This window comes from Euprymna scolopes, chromosome 46 (genome assembly GCF_053919585.1).
Source record: "Euprymna scolopes isolate OS-2025 chromosome 46, ASM5391958v1, whole genome shotgun sequence".
Taxonomy (NCBI): domain Eukaryota; kingdom Metazoa; phylum Mollusca; class Cephalopoda; order Sepiida; family Sepiolidae; genus Euprymna; species Euprymna scolopes.
The window spans coordinates 35366100-35385655 of NC_136527.1; the positions used below are offsets into that span (position 1 = coordinate 35366100).

The 19556-nt window shown below is 34.0% G+C and overlaps 1 pseudogene; it reads right to left on the reverse strand.

Annotated features, from left to right (window-relative positions):
• Positions 1-12511: 12511 nt before the first annotated feature.
• On the reverse strand, positions 12512-12645 carry LOC145271809 (U2 spliceosomal RNA; annotated as a pseudogene).
• Positions 12646-19556: the final 6911 nt, after the last annotated feature.

Sequence of the window (19556 nt, forward strand, 5' to 3'; positions counted from 1 at the left end):
ATACCTTAGATTATTTCACGCCATCGGGCTGATTGGACCTGCCAAGTCACAATGCACAAGTGAGAGAATTTTCATAGCTTTTTTATCTGGCGTTCGGCTTATATATTTTGTAATTTTCCACTGTGCACACACATCACAATTTGGGAGATCGTCTGAAGGTATTATTTTCATACCTTCGACTACATTTGGTATTTTTTTTAATATCAGCTGTATTGCAGTGTCCTAGAATTTTATGCCAGGTTTCCAAGTCGTGACAGGCAGTTTCTGAGGGAACCATACCTTTTTAAGAATATAGTCGGCCATTTTCTTTAATGTCAAATACAGTTCCAGTAGGGTATATCAATTTTGAGTTGTTTTGTCCAAACTTTATATTTGCGCCTTGTTTAATGGTAGCCTGCATGGAAAATATGTCTTGCTTTAATGTAGGTATGAACAGAGCAATTTTTAGAATACAGTTACAGATTTCGCATTTATTTATTATTTTTGAGGATATTTTAGCATCACCTCTTTTCAAGACTATATCATTTATTTGACTACAGTCGGCAAGTTCGAAAAAATGACTTTGTGGATTAAAGTTTGAATCAAAATTAATAAAACCAGATTTCTTGGTGATAACGTGTGCTGTAGCACCACAGTCTACAAGAAGATGTTTACCGTTTGTGGTATTGTCAAAGTTACATGTGAATAGAAATGTATGTTCTTCCTCAAAATTCTCAACGTTTTTTACGGGGTCCATTTTAGAGCGTTTGTATCGACATTGGAAACTTCTGTGGTTGGGTCGTCCGCCATTATAGCAGATAATTTTATTCTTTTTCTTGGGATAATTAGTTTTGGGGAAAACATTATGGTGAGTTGCGTAATTTGGTGGTGTATGTTTTCGAGAAGCATTTTTGAACTTCATAATATTGCTGGAGATATTATTGTCCACGAGCATTCTGTTAGTCTCTTTGTAACTGCGCAAAGCCATTTTTAATTCACTGAAATTTATGAGTGTCTTTTTGCGTTATAACAGTTGTAAATGGTTTAAAATCGGCTGGAAGTCCCTTGAGGGTCATTGATATAAACAAGCTTTCGCTTACTATTTCACCTGAGAGTTTTAAGGCATTGGCGGTTGTTTCTGCCCTTATAACGTAATTGGTAATAGTTTCATCCTCGTTACATTTCATAACCGTTAGTTCTGTTTATAGTGATATAATTTTCGGTTTCTTTATTGATAAATAATGTCCTCTTAATATGTTCAATGCTTTCCGTCCATCATCCAAAGCATCTCTTAAAATCAGAGACAGACTTCTATCGTCTACGCATTGAATCAGTTCTGCAAAAACAGTTGCGTTCTTTTCAAGAAATTCGGGGTCGTTAGGATTCTGTGTTGTTTATGTAGTTTCCGAATCCTTACATACCCCAGAAAATTTACCTGCCACAATTCGAATTTAGATTCCGAACAATCAAAGACGATAACTGAGCACAAAACCTGTTAAGTGTTGAGAAATTATGTTGAACAGAGATAGCGATGAAGCAGTGTCGTACGATTCTAAGTGTAAATGCAAGTAACAAAGATGGCAGTGTACTGATTGAATCCAAAATTCGACAATTTTTTATAGTAACTTTAGAAGCTTTTCATTGGTTTCTAACCATGACTTATGGTTATAAAAAAGATCATCGAAATCATTGGTTTCATCTCCTTCACTTGGAGTAAAAAAAACATTTCACAGCGGTCAATTCAAATTTACATGTGTTAAGGCCTAAATGTGCACGGTTATCCCTTTACACTGGGATGCAACGTCCCCAGGGACTCAAAAGAAGTCACAAATGCCCCAAATGACACTTTTTGCCCCATAGCGTTTGATCCATATGTTAGATTTTCCTGAAACTTGGCCAAAATGTGGAGGATATTGTTCTTAATATTAATTCATTATGAATGACCCTGGCAAAATTCTGGTTCGCATTCCTCTGGGATTTTATGAGCTAAAAATTCCTTTTTGGAGCTCTTTTTTCATATTACTCAAGAACTTGATATGTACAGCTATATAGTAGTTTTCCATGGTGCTGGATTAAAATATACATGTCTTAAGGTAAGAAACTGCATCGGTTTTCCGTTTTCACTGGGATTCAGCATTACGAGGAGCTGAAAGGGGTCACAAATGCCCCAAAATTGCACAAAAATGACACTTTTTACTCCATAACTTCTGATTGGTGTGGCTTTAATGAAATAATCAGTTCAGGTAAGAATGCCAAGAAGCAATAAATTATATATGAAAAATGCTGCTGTTTACCAAACAAAAAGAACTCATACTTCACAAGAATTTGGTTTCTCTCCCGTATGTGTTTTCATATGATTCAACAAAGTAAACTTCTGTGCAAAAGAGGAATCACATACTTCACAAGAATGTGGTTTCTTTCCCGTGTGTGATTTTATATGATGCAACAAATTTGACTTCCATGTAAAACAAGAACCACATACTTCACAAGAATGTGGTTTCTCTCCCGTATGGGTTTTCATATGACTCAAAAAGCCTGACTTCAATTCAAAGGAAGAACCACATACTTCACAAGAATGTGGTTTCTCTCTTTTTTTAATTTTTTTTATTTTTCTTCCTTTGAAGATTGTAATGCTGGGTCTGGGGCAGCCAAACCAGCTGCCAACATTGCCCCACTTTTTTATTGAAACCAACCGAGAGCTCTTTTTAGTATCCTCGCTGTTCCCTTAAGTGCAATTGTCTGAATCTCTTTTGCACTTGGTTCATCAGGAATATTAGTTAGGTAGGACTTCAGGTTCTTCTTCATAAGTCCTGTGGCACCTATGATAACTGGTATGATTGATATCCCCTTTAGGTTCCAGTTTCTTTTCATATCATACATGAGACCTTGGTATTTGGTCTGTTTCTCTCTTTCAGCTCTGTTAAGACCGCCATCATTAGGAACACTCACTTCAATCAAGGTTGCAACTCTCTCTGACTTATTCCATATAACTATGTCAGGTTTCACAGCAGCATTTTCAAGGTAGGTGGCTGTAGGGATTACATGGTCGTAATGTATGGTATATAAATCATTTCCAACTGTTTTTTTAGGTTGATGTTCCCAGGACTTGCTGCTACACTGGATGTTTAATTTTTTACAGATTATCCAGTGGAGGTACTTGCATACTCCATCATGTCTCGCTGTATAGTAGCCGTCCCCTAGAAGAACTTTGCAACTTGATATCAGATGACCAACACTTTCCAATTCTGTGTGGCAGAATCTGCATTTATTGTCATTACTGATCCCTGCCATCTTCTTGAATGCATTGGTCATCAATCCCTGGTCTTGGGCAGCCATTATGACCCTTTCCTGATCGTGGTGGAGGGATCCTCTTTTGAGCCAGTCCAAAGAACCTTCTTTATCTATGTATTCCCGAGAAAGTTCCCCCAGAAACTACTTTGCATGCTGATGTTGTTCCCATTCGTTAAGGTTCATCTGTTGAAACGTCTCGGTATATTTCTGCTGGCTCTTTCTTGCTATTTCTGTGGCACACTTGTTTGGTGTTTCGTCCTCATCTGAGAGACAACTCTGACCAAAATGTTTGGCCAGCAGGGTGACTGATGTTGTTCTGCTGGCTCTTGTCTCTTGATGTTCATATACTATTGAGAGGGTGTCATTCTGGGAGCTTCTCAGATACTGGCCGGTGCTCACAATAGTTGCCCTATGTTGATGATTAATCTCTGAGAGTCCCAGACCTCCTTCTCCACTGGGCACATACAGCCTTGGTAGACACTGATTTCTATATATTATTTTATGAAGCGTTAGTAGCTTCTGTGTCTTTACATCTAGCCGTTTGATGTATTTTTGTGGCCAGTCAATGATACCGTATGTGTTTTCATATGTCTCAACAAATTTGACTTCAATGCAAAGGAAGAACTACATACTTCACAAGAATATGGTTTCTCTCCCGTATGTGTTGGCATATGACTTAACAAAGCTGACTTCTGTGCAAAAGAAGAACCACATACTTCACAAGAATGTGGTTTCTCTCCTGTGTGTGTTTTCATGTGACGCAACAAGTTTGACTTATCTGCAAAAGAATAACCACATACTTCACAAGAATGTGGTTTCTCACCCGTATGTGTTTTCATATGACGCAACAAATGTGACTTTTGTGCATAAGATGAACCACACACTTCACAAGAATGTGGTTTCTCTCTCGTATGTGTTTTCATGTGACGCAACAAGTTTGACTTATCTGCAAAAGAATGACCACATACTTCACAAGAATGTGGTTTCTCACCCGTATGTGTTTTTATATGATGCAACAAATGTGACTTTTGTGCATAAGAACAACCACACACTTCACAAGAATGTGGTTTCTCTCCCATATGTGTTTTTATGTGACACAACAAGTTTGACGTATATGCAAAAGAAGAACCACATACTTCACAAAAATATGGTTTCTCTCCCGTATGTGTTTTCATATGACTGAACAAAGCTGACTTCTGTGCAAAAGAAGAACCACATACTTCACATGAATATGGTTTCTCTCCCGTGTGTGTTTTCATGTGACGCAACAAGCTTGACGTATATGCAAAAGAAGAACCACATACTTCACAAGATTGTGGTTTCTCTCTCATGGTTGATTGCATCTGATTCAACAAAGATATATTAACGTTATTGTATTATTATATACACGCTAATAAATTTCAACTTTCGAGGATTCTATGAATGTATTTAGAATTATTTTCAAATTTTTCAATCACCAATGAAGAAAAGTCCTTCTCATCCATTAATGGGTTTCTTTTCATTGTTAAAATTCTGAAAATATACAATAAATTTCAAAAAATATAATTAATGTGGTAAAATTTAATTTATTATGTCAGTTTTTATTAAAAATATTCACAATATTTACTATTAATTAAATTCAAAATAAAATGAGTATAGTTTTATGCAATATTGGTTAACAAAATTAACTTGTTTCTATTGTCAATTATTAAACTAAAAAATTTTAACACTTTTCAGTTTAGATTAGTCATTATTTCATTCTTCAAAATACTGTTCTCATCTCGTAACATTAGCGAAGTCTGCATTAAAATCCTATGTCACTTGAAATGTTTGTTTTCAATCTGACTGAGGATTTAAACTCCAACGTTTACAAGTATTTAAATTACAACTGATTTTTACCAAGTACTCTAACCATAGCACCATGGGTTCTTGCAGAAAGTTCTAGTATAAATTTTAGGAACTATTTTGTTTCTAATAATATCACTATTTTTTACCACAGACACACAAACACACACACACACACACATATATATATATATATATATATATATATATATATATAGTGACACCAAAGAATGTTCACACTTGTTAATTTTTTTCAAAAACTACAATTTTTAGCTAAATTAAATATAACTTCTAATTAAATTTTATGAATCATTTTTTCTAGATGTTATCGCTATTTATTACTACATATTATTTATATATTTTTTATTTACATGGTATTCACCACTTATCAAGGCCTGGAAGCCACTCGGAGATAAGGGTTATTGCGTGTACAGTAATCAAGGGGATAGAATCATAGTAATCATTAGTGTTGGAGATTTGATAAACTTTTTTACTTAAGGGGGTGGTTCATCAGTATTTTGCTTATGTTCGAACTGAAGATATCCAAGTTGTAGTCAGGTGGGAACCAGACAAACGGAAAAGAGTTCCACAGGCATGCACTTTTAAGAAAGAAACTTTGGTCATGGAATCTACGTTTTGATTTAGGCACAGATAAAGAGTGGGGAAAATTATTGACAGTGGTTTCAGCCAAACGAGCGTTTTCATGAAAGATTGGCGAGAGGGGGCAGAGATTAAAGCTCAGACGAGCACTCGCCATGGAAATAACGATAAAACAAAGATAGGCTCGCAACGTCTTCTGCTGGAGAGAGTTTGCAGAGAAGAGAAAATGGCATCCCCCACTAAAATACGAAGTCTATTTTGTACTCTGTCAAGGCAGGAACAGCTGTTTTTAGCAGCTGTGGCGGCAGTACTCCATCCTTGGACGTACTTGACTTTTATATAGATAGAGGATTGCATCAGTAGTGAGATATCTTCTGGCAACGGTAGTAGGACCTCATTATTTTCCCATCGCTGTTGACAGCAGACTTGATGTAAGTGTTGCACTTCAGATCAGGGGTAAAGGTAAAACCCAGAAGCTTGTCAAAACATGGAGCCTGCCCAAGACGAGAGCCATCCATTTCAAAGGATGCCAGATGGGGATCAGAGCGTTGATGATGTAAAGATAAGAGCTTGGTTTTAGATGCATTAAAAGTAACCAGCCACCTCTTCCACCATTGTACCATGTGCTCAAGATCAGAGAGGAGAGAATCAGGGAAAACTTTGTCATTTACGGCCTTTGATGTGTTGCCATAGTTGGCTGTGTTATATGTCAACGAATGATTTCAGTATGTGTTTTAGGAGATCATTAATGTAGATCAGGAAGAGAATTGGGCCCAGGATGGACCCCTGAGGAACTCCAGCATTAATACTTTGGACATCTGATTTCTGCCCGTCATCCACTACTCTTATGAGCCTATCAGAGAGAAACGATTTAATAATTGAAAAAACATTTCCAGTTATGAATTGAGTTGAGCATATTGAGAAGTGATACGTGAATTACCATTAACATATAAAGTGATGCTGTTTCTTTAAACAAATAAAGCTTACATATTTTGGATGATTGTTTATTCATGACTCGCACAGAAGCCACCGATTAGCATAATGGTTAGAAACCTTGACTGTCGTACAGGCAGTCGGGTTTCGATCCTGGCTTGAGGTAGTTGCCCCTCTATCCGCACGGATGAGCTGTGAAACATTACTGTATGTGGATGGCATATATATATATATACATATATATATATATATATATACACTTACACCAAAAAAGCCCGAACTTGTAATTTTTCAAAAACTAGAAATTTACTTTAAATTTAATGTAACTGTATAAATAACCTACGCATTATTTGATTCACCTTTTATTCCTCTATAATTTCACCTTTTCATATTTGACTTTAATTGAGATATTCTAGAGTTCACGTCCATTACAAAAATAACTACTAATGAAGAAGGTAAAAAGAAACCCTGTGCAATTAAAAATTGTATTTTAAATGTAATTGTAGAATATTAGTGCAACACAAATACAACAGGAATACGATGAACTTGTTAATATTTAGTAGCAAAGCCCTCTTGCAATTTGACAATCTGCAATTATTTGGGGTTTCCTTGAATTAGTCTGTGGCAATAATCTAGTGAAAAGGCATGCCACTTCTCTTCAATTTTTGTTGAAAAATTTACTTTTTTTAAATCTATTGTTTCTATCTGGAAACATCTTGTGTTTTGCTGGTGGAGTTTTTTCTCTTCAGCTCATTTTCATATGTATTGTTATTAGTATTATATTGTTATAAGTACATATTGATTTTGATCGGTGTTTTAGAAAACAGATATTTAGTTTGTTTACATTATATAGATTGTAAGAATTGAAGTTTTGATACTAGCTCCATATTTAAAGATATATAAAGTGTTACTAGATTATTTTAATGATGGTAACTCGACGTGGCATTACATGACTTGGAAATTAAGAGACAAGAGTTTAATTGGTGTTGCGTATTGAATGTGCACATATGCAAACACAGGCAGGACATCCGGTAGCAAACGCACTGACGGATGGAGTAAGGCTGTCAGAATTGATATTGTCATTGTTAAAAGTCAACTATTTAATGGCATAACTCTCGAAAGTGAGCGCACCTGCTAAAGGCAGGTCACATATACAGCCTAGAGAAAAAGGAAAAAAGACGAGAGAGGCCTACAATCAGTTGGCAATCAACATCGCACAAATGTGAAAGTTTAACAAAAACTGACTGCACAACATCCGTTTCATTTGATGCCGTTTTTTGATCCATTATTCTAACAAAGAATAAGGGAGCCTGAACGAACTGTAAACACACAATAAATAAGGGTTCCATGAAGTTTAGCAAAATTAAAAAACAAAACAATAAAATATTTGAGTTTTTATCCTCGTTTTGCTCCTCAAATATATACATATATATATATATATATATATATATATATATATATATATATAAAATATATGTATACATATATAAATACGCATTTATATATATATATATACATATATAAATACGCATATAAAATATATGTACATATATAAATACGCATGTGACGCACATAAGATAACAAAAAAACCATATGCATGCTCCAAATATTTTAAGCTCATTATTTTTCTCTCTCTTTCGTGTTTCTTAACAAAAAATGATTTTGAGTTATTTAATTATCTTGTTCTTTAATCAGTAGCATACTATTGTTATGATGAAGCAATATCTATTTTCATACTATTGTTATGATGAAGCAAGATCTATTTTCATACTATTTTTATGATGAAGCAAGATCTATTTTCATACTATTGTTATGATGAAGCAAGATCTATTTTCATACTATTGTTATGATGAAGCTCGATCTATTTTCATACTATTGTTATGATGAAGCAAGATCTATTTTCAAATTTTGAAAAGAAACGAGATATATAATACTCAAATTTGATTTCAATGCCGCATATATTATTCAACTATACACAAACCCGTTCTTGTAATATAACGTGCATGGTAGATGTGTGAGAAAATCAGAAGCTGCTGTAGGATAGCTCACTAGTAAAATATTAGCAGCAGACATCTTAGCACATTAAGAAAGTGTGTCCTATGCTGACGTTCCAGGAAAGAGGAGAAAAGGGGGGAAAAGACAGAAGTTGATACAAAAAGAAAGCAATCGGACGTGTTTAGACTCATCTGCAGTGGGAGAGAAAATGTTCTGCATGGTCGAAAAAAATGGAAGATGACGAAAACGACAAATGTTCTTCCATATTTTTTTCTTGCGATGGCACCAGATGATGTGCGGGTCTGAGTTTTTGAAATGTAATGACACTTTTCGAGTGTAAGAGCAACATTACATAGTCTCATCTCTATAAATTATCAGTGAGATTCGAAACCAAGATCTCAGTGACTGTGTCAGTTGCTCTATTACTGAGCCATGACCCAAAAACAGCACCTAAAGGCTAGGTGGAAACTATTATTTCTATAGCAGCAGCACCGACACCTCACGGTTTGAGATTTTGAGTTTTTTGTTTATAAGCTGTGCTGATTGCTGCTAGCAGTTAACTTTTCTAGCTTACCATATAAAAGGCCATTTCTCAGGCAACTGACAACATTCATTAAACGATTAAACATTGGCAATCCTCTCTTCCTTTCCAACTATTGGTACTGACAACACACTGAATGGGGCTTCTACTAATTTCCCTGTTTCATTCGCATAGAAATGGTGACAGTTTGCATTGCACAATTGACCATCTATATATATATAAAAGCGAAAATGTATGTATGTATGTTTGTTTGTCTGCTAAAAACTTTTGACCGACGGAACAAAAATTCACAAACTTGGTATCATATTAAAGTCCCACCCTCCGCACGACAAATATCGATAAATTAGCCTAAAAGGACCATCAAAAGTGCGTCAAATGATCGATTTTCTGCAGGGGGGGAAGTGACAATTTAATGTTAAACATTACATATTTTAATCGATTTATAACTGCCCCAAAAAATACGGGCGCCAACTCTTCGACATAAAGTATACACGGGGCCGTTTATTTTGGGTCAACTTGTATTTAAAACCCCCTGAGTCATATCACATGATCTTGACATCAGCAAGCTCTAATGGCAGTCTTAATTTACAATTTAAAAATGTTTTTATCCATAAAAACAAAATTTAACCTGCACACAAGCTAAACAATGAACTTCTACGTTATGACAACATTACCAAACTTATTAGCACATTCAAAATAGTTAGATACACAAGCTAAACTATGAACTTCTACGTTATGACAACATTACCAAACTTATTAGCACATTCAAAATAGTTAGATACACAAGCTAAACTATGAACTTCTACGTTATGACAACATTGCCAAACTTATTAGCACATTCAAAATAGTTAGATACACAAGCTAAACTATGAACTTCTACGTTATGACAACGTTACCAAACTTATTATCACATTCAAAATAGTTAGATACACAAGCTAAACTATGAACTTCTATGCTATGGCAATGTTACCAAACTTATTATCACATTCAAAATAGTTAGATACACAAGCTAAACTATGAACTTCTACGCTATGGCAATGTTACCAAACTTATTATCACATTCAAAATAGTTAGATACACAAGCTAAACTATGAACTTCTACGTTATGACAACATTACCAAACTTATTAGCACATTCAAAATAGTTAGATACACAAGCTAAACTATGAACTTCTACGTTATGACAACGTTACCAAACTTATTAGCACATTCAAAATAGATACACAAGCTAAACTATGAACTTCTACGTTATGACAACGTTACCAAACTTATTAGCACATTCAAAATAGTTAGATACACAAGCTAAACTATGAACTTCTACGCTATGGCAATGTTACCAAACTTATTATCACATTCAAAATAGTTAGATACACAAGCTAAACTATGAACTTCTACGCTATGGCAATGTTACCAAACTTATTATCACATTCAAAATAGTTAGATACGAAAAAAGTTAAACGAAAAATAACAAGTCAAAAATATGAAGTAAAAAAAAAATACGCCGACAAAAAATATTAACGATCGAAGTTTTTACAAAAAAAAACAGCCAGACGCCATTTTCTATTTAGTAACAGAAGAGAGAGAGAGAGAGAGAGAGAGAGAGAGACGCAAACAAAGAGAGAGAGAGAGACGCAAACAAAGAAAGAGGGAGATAGAAAGAAAAACGTTAACTTTTTCACCCTGAAATCGACAATTTTCGCTGGGGGTGGTCAACAATGCATGCGTCAGATGACGTCATGAAGTCGTGACCTGATTTACTTTAAATAGTTGCTGCATGGTCGAAGAAATGGAAGATGACGAAAACGACAAATGTCCTTCATTTTTTTTTCTTGCGATGGTACCAGACGATGTGCTGCTCTGAGTTTTTGAAATGTAATGACACTTTTCGAGTGTAAGAGCAACATTACATAGTCTCATCTCTATAAATGATCAGTGAGATTCGAAACCAAGATCTCAGTGACTGTGTCAGTTGCTCTATTACTGAGCCATGACCCAAAAACAGCACCTAAAGGCTAGGTGGAAACTATTATTTCTATAGCAGCAGCACCGACACCTCACGGTTTGAGATTTTGAGTTTTTTGTTTATAAGCTGTGCTGATTGCTGCTAGCAGTTAACTTCTCTTCTAGCTTACCATATAAAAGGCCATTTCTCAGGCAACTGACAACATTCATAAAACGATTAAACATTGGCAATCCTCTCTTCCTTTCCAGCTCTTGATACTGACAACACACTGAATGGCGATTCTACTAACTAATTTCCCTGTTTCATTCGCATAGAAATGGTGACAGTTTGCATTGCACAATTTACCATCTATATATATAAAAGGCAAAAATCGGTGTGTGTGTATGTATGTATGTATGTATGTATGTATGTTTGTTTGTAACGCTAAAACTTTTGAAAGACGGAACCAGAGTTGACAAATTTGGTATCATATTGCACCTTGATCACCCGGATGACAAATATCGAAATTTCACGTCAAACGGACCAGTAGAAAGGGGTCAACTGATCGTTTTTCTCCTAGGGGGGCCCCCCAAAAAACCTGTCATTTTAACGTTATTCAATACGTGTCACGTGACGTGACGTCAGCTCAAACTTTTGACAGACACAACCAAAGTTGACAAATTATGTATCATATTGAACCTTGATCACCCGCATGACAAATATCGAAATTCCACACCAAACGGACCATTAAAAGGGGGTGAACTGATCATTTCTCTCCTAGGGGGGCCCCCCAAAAAACCTGTCATTTTAATGTTAATATTACATAATCCAAAAACGCTTAGTCATGTCACGTGACGTGACGTCAACATCCAGTAATGGCGAACAAATGTAAACAAACACTTTGTTTTACCGATACTTTTGTAATTTCTCTTCTGCTTTGTTCTAGAGATTATTAAACTCCATGACAATGTCTCCAACGTATTTAACTGGTTAAAAATAGTATTTATACAAGAGTTTTAACGAAAAATATCAGGAAAAAATGTACAGGAATAAAAAAAAATTCAGCTTTCAAAATATTCGTCGATAAAAAAACCGATCTTTATATTTACGCTAGCCATTTTGTATATTACCACGTGACCTGCTATCTCTTAAACTGGAGGGGGGGATCCACTTGAATCCAACAAAACCAGTAATTTTTTTTTTCTATTATATATACATCATTTTCTATAAAATTAAGTGTAGACTTTATAATTAAAACAAAAAATGTTATTCATACTAAAAAAAAAAAACGCTTAGTCATGTCACGTGACGTGACGTCAACATCCACTAATGGCGAACAATTGTACCTATTTACTATGCCTCCCCACGGGACAGAGTTAGACACCAGGGTCGTTTTTTAACGTGGAGAAAAGGTACAAAAATAAAAATTGTCTCAGTCGTGGAGGATTTCTCCTCCACCGAAAGAGAACAAGAAATAGAAGTGCAGCATCTGAAGAACAGATACTACACTTTGATCTTGACCAAAAGGCCAAGAATGCGAACAATTGTAAATAACAACTTTTTTCACAAAACCAACACCGTCTTTCTTTTTTTTCTCTCTCTTTCTCTCTCTCACCCACTTACTCTTCCCTCTCTCTCACCCTCTTTCTCTTGACGTCACACCACTGTTAAACTGTGGGGGGGGGGGAACACATTCCCAGGCATTATCTCCTATAGATGCACATTTTATTAGAAATTCAGCTTTCAAAATATTAGACGATAATAAAAATATAAAACCAACACCCTCTTTCTCTTTTCTCTCTCTCTCACCAACTTACTCTTCTCTCTCTCTCACCCTCTTTCTCTTGACCTCCTACTACTGTTAAACTGTGTGTGTGTGTGGGGGGGGAGAGGCAGCTTGAAAACCAACAAAAACAGTGCACAGTTTCCCAAGCATTTGGGGTGGGAAGGGGGGGAAGAAGCCGAGCGCACAGTTTCGTGTGAGAGAGAGAGAACAATTCTCAACCTATATACTCAACAAATTTTTTATCTACAGATTTGAAAGTTTGTATATAGGGTATTCAGACATATGGAAATATATCTAGCATAATCTATCTATTATATCTATAAAAGTGAAAATGTGTGTGTGTGTGTGTGCGTAAGAGAGAGAGAGAACAATTCTCAACCTATATACTCAACGTATTTTTATCTACGGATTTTAAACTTTGTATATAGGGTATTCAGACATATAGAAATATATCTAGCATAATCTATACATTATATCTATAAAAGTGAGAATGTGAGTGTGTGAGAGAGAGAGAGAACAATTCTCAACCTATATATTCAACAAATTTTTTACCTACAGATTTGAAAATTTGTATATTGGGTATTCAGACATATGGAAATATATCTAGCATAATCGATCTATTATATCTATAAAAGTCAGAATGTTTGCGTGTGGTTGTGTGTGTAAGGTTGCGAGAGAGAGAGAGAGAGAACAATTCTCAACCTATCTATTCAATAAATTTGTTATCTACAGATTTGACCATTTGTATATAGGGTATTCAGACATATGGAAATATATCCAGCATAATCTATCTATTATATCCATAAAAGTGAGAATGTGTGCGTGAGAGAGAGAGAGAGAGAGAGAGAGAGAGTAAGTACAATTCTCACCCTATATATTCAACAAATTTTTTATCTACCGATTAGAAAATTTGTATATAGGGTATTCAGACATATGGAAATATATCTAGCATAATCTATCTATTATATCTAGAAAAGTGAGAATGTGTGTGAAAGAGAGAGAGAGAAGAGAGAGAGAGAGAACAATTCTCAACCTATATATTCAACTAATTTTTATGTACAGATCTGAAAATTTGTATACAGGGTATTCAGACATATGGAAATATATCTAGCATAATCTATTATATCTATAAAAGGTAGAATGTGTGTGTGTGTGTGTGTGAGTGAGTGAGTGAGTGAGTGAGTGAGTGAGAGAGAGAGAGAGAGAGAACAATTCTCAACCTATATACTCAACAAATTTTGTATCTACAGATTTGATAATTTGTATATAGGGTATTCAGACATAAGGAAATATATCTAGCATAATCTATCTATTATATCTATAAAAGTGAGAATGTGTGTGAAAGAGAGAGAGAGAGAACAATTCTCAACCTATATATTCAACAAATTCTATCTTTACAGATTTGAAAATTTGTATATAGGGTATTCAGACATATGGAAATATATCTAGCATAATCTATTATATCTATAAAAGTGAGAATGTGTGTGTGAGAGAGAGAGAAAGAACAATTCTCAACCTATATACTCAACAAATTTTTTATCTACAGATTTAAAAATTTGTATATAGGGTATTCAGACATATAGAAATATATCTAGCATAACCTATCTATTATATCTATAAAATGACCATGTGTGTGTGTGTGAGAGAGAGAGAGAGAGTCAGAGAGAGAGAGAGAACAATTTTCAGCTTGTGTGTGTGTGAGAAAGAGAGAGAGAGAAAGAGAGGAAGGAAAATTCTCACCCTATATATTCAACAAATTTTTTATCTACATATTAGAAAATTTGGATATAGGGTATTCAGACGTATGGAAATATATCTAGCATAATCTATCTATTATATCTATAAAAGTGAGAATGTGTGTGTGAGAGAGAGAGAAAGAGAGAGAGAGAGAACAATTCTCAACCTATATATTCAACTAATTTTTTATCTACAGATTTGAAAATGTGTATATTGGGTATTCAGACATATGTAAATATATCTGGCATAATCTATGTATTATATCTATAAAAGTGTGAATGTGAGTGATGGAAAGAGCAAAAAATTCTCAACCTATATAACCTATAAAAGTGAGAATATGTGTGAGAGAGAGAGAGAGAGAGAACAATTCTCAACCTATATATTCCACACATTTTTGGGCACAGATTTGGAAATTTGTATATAGGGTAGGCAGACATATAGAAATATATCTAGCATAATCTATCTATTATATCTATAAAAGTGAGAACTTGTGTGTGTGTGTGTGTGTGTGAGAGAGAGAGAGAGAACAATTCTTAACCTACATACTCAACAAATTTTTTACCTACAGTTTAGAAAATTTGTATAAAGGGTATTCAGACATATGGAAATATATCTAGCATAATCTATCTATTATAACTACAAAAGTTAGAATGTGTGTGTGAGAGAGAGAGAGAGAACAATTCTAAACCTATATATTCAACAAATTTTTTATCTACAGATTTGAAACTTTGTATATAGGGTATTCAGACATATGGAAATATATCTAGCATAATCTATCTATTTTATCTATAAAAGTGAGAATGCGTGTGTGTGAGATAGCGAGAGAGAGAGAGAGAAAAAGAGAGAGATAAAAATTCTCAACCTATACATTCAACAAATTTTTTATCCACAGATTTGAACATTTGTATATAGGTTGTTCAGACATATAGAAATATATCTAGCATAATCTATCTATTATATGTATAAAAGTGAGAATGTGTGTGTGTGTGAGAGAGAGGACAATTGTCAACCTATGTATACAACAAATTTTTTATCTACAGATTTCAAAATTTGTATATTGGGCATTCAGACACATTTCAATATATCTGGCATAATCTGTCTATTATATCTATAAAAGTGAGAATGTGTGTGATAGAGAGAGAGAGAACAATTCTCAACCTATATACTCAACAAATTTTTTATCTACAGATTTGAAAATTTGTATATAGGGTATTCAGACATATGGAAATATATCTAGCATAATCTATTATATCTATAAAAGTGAGAATGTGTGTGTGTGTGTGTGAGAGAGAGAGAGAGAGAGAGAGAACAATTCTCAACCCATATACAACAAATTCTTTATCTACAGATTTTAAAATTTGTATATAGAGTATTCATACAAATAGAAATATATCTAGGATAATCTTTCTATTATATCTATAAAAGTGAGAATGTGTGTGTGTGTGAGCGAGAGAGAGAGAGAGAGAGAGAGAGAGAGAGAACAGTTCTCAACCTATACATTCAACAAATTTTTATATATAGGGTATTCAGAAATATCGAAATATATCTAGCATAATCTATTATATCTTTAAAAGTTAGAATGTGTGTGTGTGAGAGATAGAGAGAACAATTCTCAACCTATGCACTCTACAAATTTTTTATCTACAAATTAGAAAATTTGTATATAGGGTATTCACACATATGGAAATATATCTAGCATAATCTATCTATTATATCTATAAAAGTTAGAATGTGTGTGTGAGGTAGCCAGAGAGAGAGAGAGAGAGTAAGAACAATTTTCAACCTATATATTCAACAAATATTTGATCTACAGATTAGAAAATTTGTATATAGGGTATTCAGACATATGGAAATATATCTAGCATAATCTATCTATTATATCTCTAAAATTGAGAATGTGTGTGTGAGAGAGAGAGAGAGAACAATTTTCAACCTATATACTCAACAAATTTTTTTATCTACAGATTTGAAAATTTCTATATAGGGTATTCAGACATATGGAAATATATCTAGAGTAATCTATCTATTATATCTATAAAAGTGAGAATGCATGTGTGTGTGAGAGAGAGCGACACAGAACAATTCTCAACCTATATATTCAACAAATTTTTTATGTACAGATCTGAAATATCACATTTGTATAGAAGTAGAAATCTTGATACCTACTCTGATACCTAATAAAAGAAAGGACACTCTTTAGGGCGGATTTTGATTATAACAAGTCACTAATTAGAAATTATAATAAACATTCTAATAATTTAAGAATTTTACCAAAATAAAATTGCATGGTAATCACCCAATTTCTGCCACAAAATTTTGATTGGCAGAACTCATAAACATAAAATATATATTTTCTAATTTCATCTTTTTTTTTTCTTTTTACATAATCTGGTTTGATGTTTTCCCAAATATTCAAATCACTATATTTTGCTGCTTAATATCAAATACAGCAACTGAGTTATTTTTATGCATCAAACAATTACATTTTCTCATTCATCCAAACTAATCACTGAACATCAATTTCATATTTTCTTCACTAAAATATTACTGTGCTTGATGTCATCAAGTGGAGCGGATCATTTTTTTTTCATTTGTTCACACATTTTTCCAATTTATATATATTTTAAAGATTCTTAGCCTATGTCATTGCATACCAATCTGTTTATTAAAAGTTAAGGTTCACTGTAAACACATATGTTACACCAAAATAAAAACGCTTCAGATAATGTCTTGATATTCAATTCAGTTTCTCACATGACATCTTATGAAGTTAGTAGAAATGTTACAGACTTTTGAATCTCAAACACTTTCAATACTGTGCACTGATATTTTCTTTTTTGCAATATAAGCACATTCATGATTTTTTTTACAAACGTTAAAAACTTTCACATTGTGTAGCAATATACTGAAACAATTATAAAAATATTTGTTTTTATTTTGAATGATGCAGGGCATCTGAAGAGAGATTTTTCTAACAAAATGAAAGTATAATTTTTAGCAATAGGTATCTAGGAAAAGGCCACTACATATGTTATAAGTTCCAAATTTCCACAACCTGGCAAATACTGGTACATGCTAGCAAATTTAGATTTGCAATTACAAAATATGATTCTAATTTTTTCCTTTGCTCTTTATTCTAACACTACACTATGTTTACTGTGTTATTTCGCTACAGTTGATATTGTGTAGAACAATAAGAAAATCATAGTGAACAATGCATTCAACAAAATTTCACACACATTTCTAGATACCTATATCTAATAAGTTCAAAAGAAAGGACACACTTAGGGAGGTATTTTGGTGGTCAAGTCACTAAAAAGAGATTAGCTGGTTTCCTGGCATAGCCCAGGATATAATAAAGATTGACTGAAATACATGTTCTAGCTGGTTTCTAGGCGTTGCCAGGGATGTAATATAGACACATTATGTTGTATATTACCTGTTCTCTTCTCCCTAAGGTAAAACAATTTCATATACATGCTGTAAATTACCTATGCTAGGGATAAAACATGAACAATATCAGTCCTAGGGTAGATAAAACAAATAATACATAGAGATGAAAGATTCCTCTCCCCTAAGAATCAAACATATGTTCAATATCTGCTTTTGTTTTTTCATTGTTTATACGGTCCCGAGCAACGCCGGGTAGCCCTGCTAGTCTATATATATAAAAGAAAAAATGTATGTATGTATGTATGTTTGTGTGTCTGCTAAAACCTTTTGACTGACGGAACAAAAATTCACAAACTTAGTATCATATTAAAGTCCCACCCTCCAGAGGAGAAATATCGATAAATTAGCCCAAAAGTACCATCAGAAGTGCGTCAACTGATCGATTTTCTGCAGGGGGGGGCTCCAAAAAAGTGACAATTTAATGTTAAACATTACATATTTTAATCGATTTATAACTGCCCCCAAAAATACGGGCGCCAACTCTTCGACATAAAGTATACACGGGGCCGTTTATTTTGGGTCAACTTGTATTTAAAACCCCCTGAGTCATGTCACGTGATCTTGACGTCAGCAAGCTGTAATGGCTGTCTTAATTTACAATTTAAAAATGTTGTTATTCGTAAAAAAAAAATTAACCCGCACACAAGCTAAACAATGAACTTCTACGTTATGACAATGTTACCAAACTTATTAGCACATTCAAAATAGTTAGATACGATAGTTAAACGAAAACTAACAAGCAAAAAATATGAAGTAAAAAAAAAATATGCTTACAAAAAATATTAACGATCGAAGTTTTTACAAAAAAAAACAGCCAGACGCCATTTTCTTTTTTAGTAACAGTAGAGAGAGAGACAGAGAGAGAGAGAGAGAGAGAGAGAGAGAGAGAGAGAGAGAGAGAGAGAGAGACGCAAACAAAGAGAGAGAGATATAGAAAGAAAAACGTTAACTTTTTCACCCCGAAATTGACAATTTTCGACAGGGGGGGTGTCAACAACGCATGTGTCAGATGATGTCATGAAGTCGTGACCTGACTTACTTTAAATAGTTGCAATACCGAACAAATTTCAGATGCGTCGGTTTAGCCCAGGTAGTTAAGGCCTTGGTTCATTATCTAAACGTTTTGGGTTCGAATCGTGGTGTGAGATGTTTTTTTTTTCGATTTTTAAAATTTAAATATTGAACCCTGTATTATTTAAGCCATTTTTCACATAACGCTTGTTTTCCTGTTTTTTTACTTCGCTTGTTCTTTGTGACACCAAAAAACACCCGGGTACCCACCGATTTTCTAAATTTTAATATCGAAACAGGCTTATTTAAGCCATTTTTCACGTGTTCGTTTTTCTGTTATCATCATTCGTTTGCCTTACGTTAGTTTTTTGTGTTTTTTTTCGATGTTTTGATTACCCCCCCCCCGCTTAATTAAAACGTTGTTTTCTTTTCTTACTTCACTTATAACAATGCTTACATCGGCAT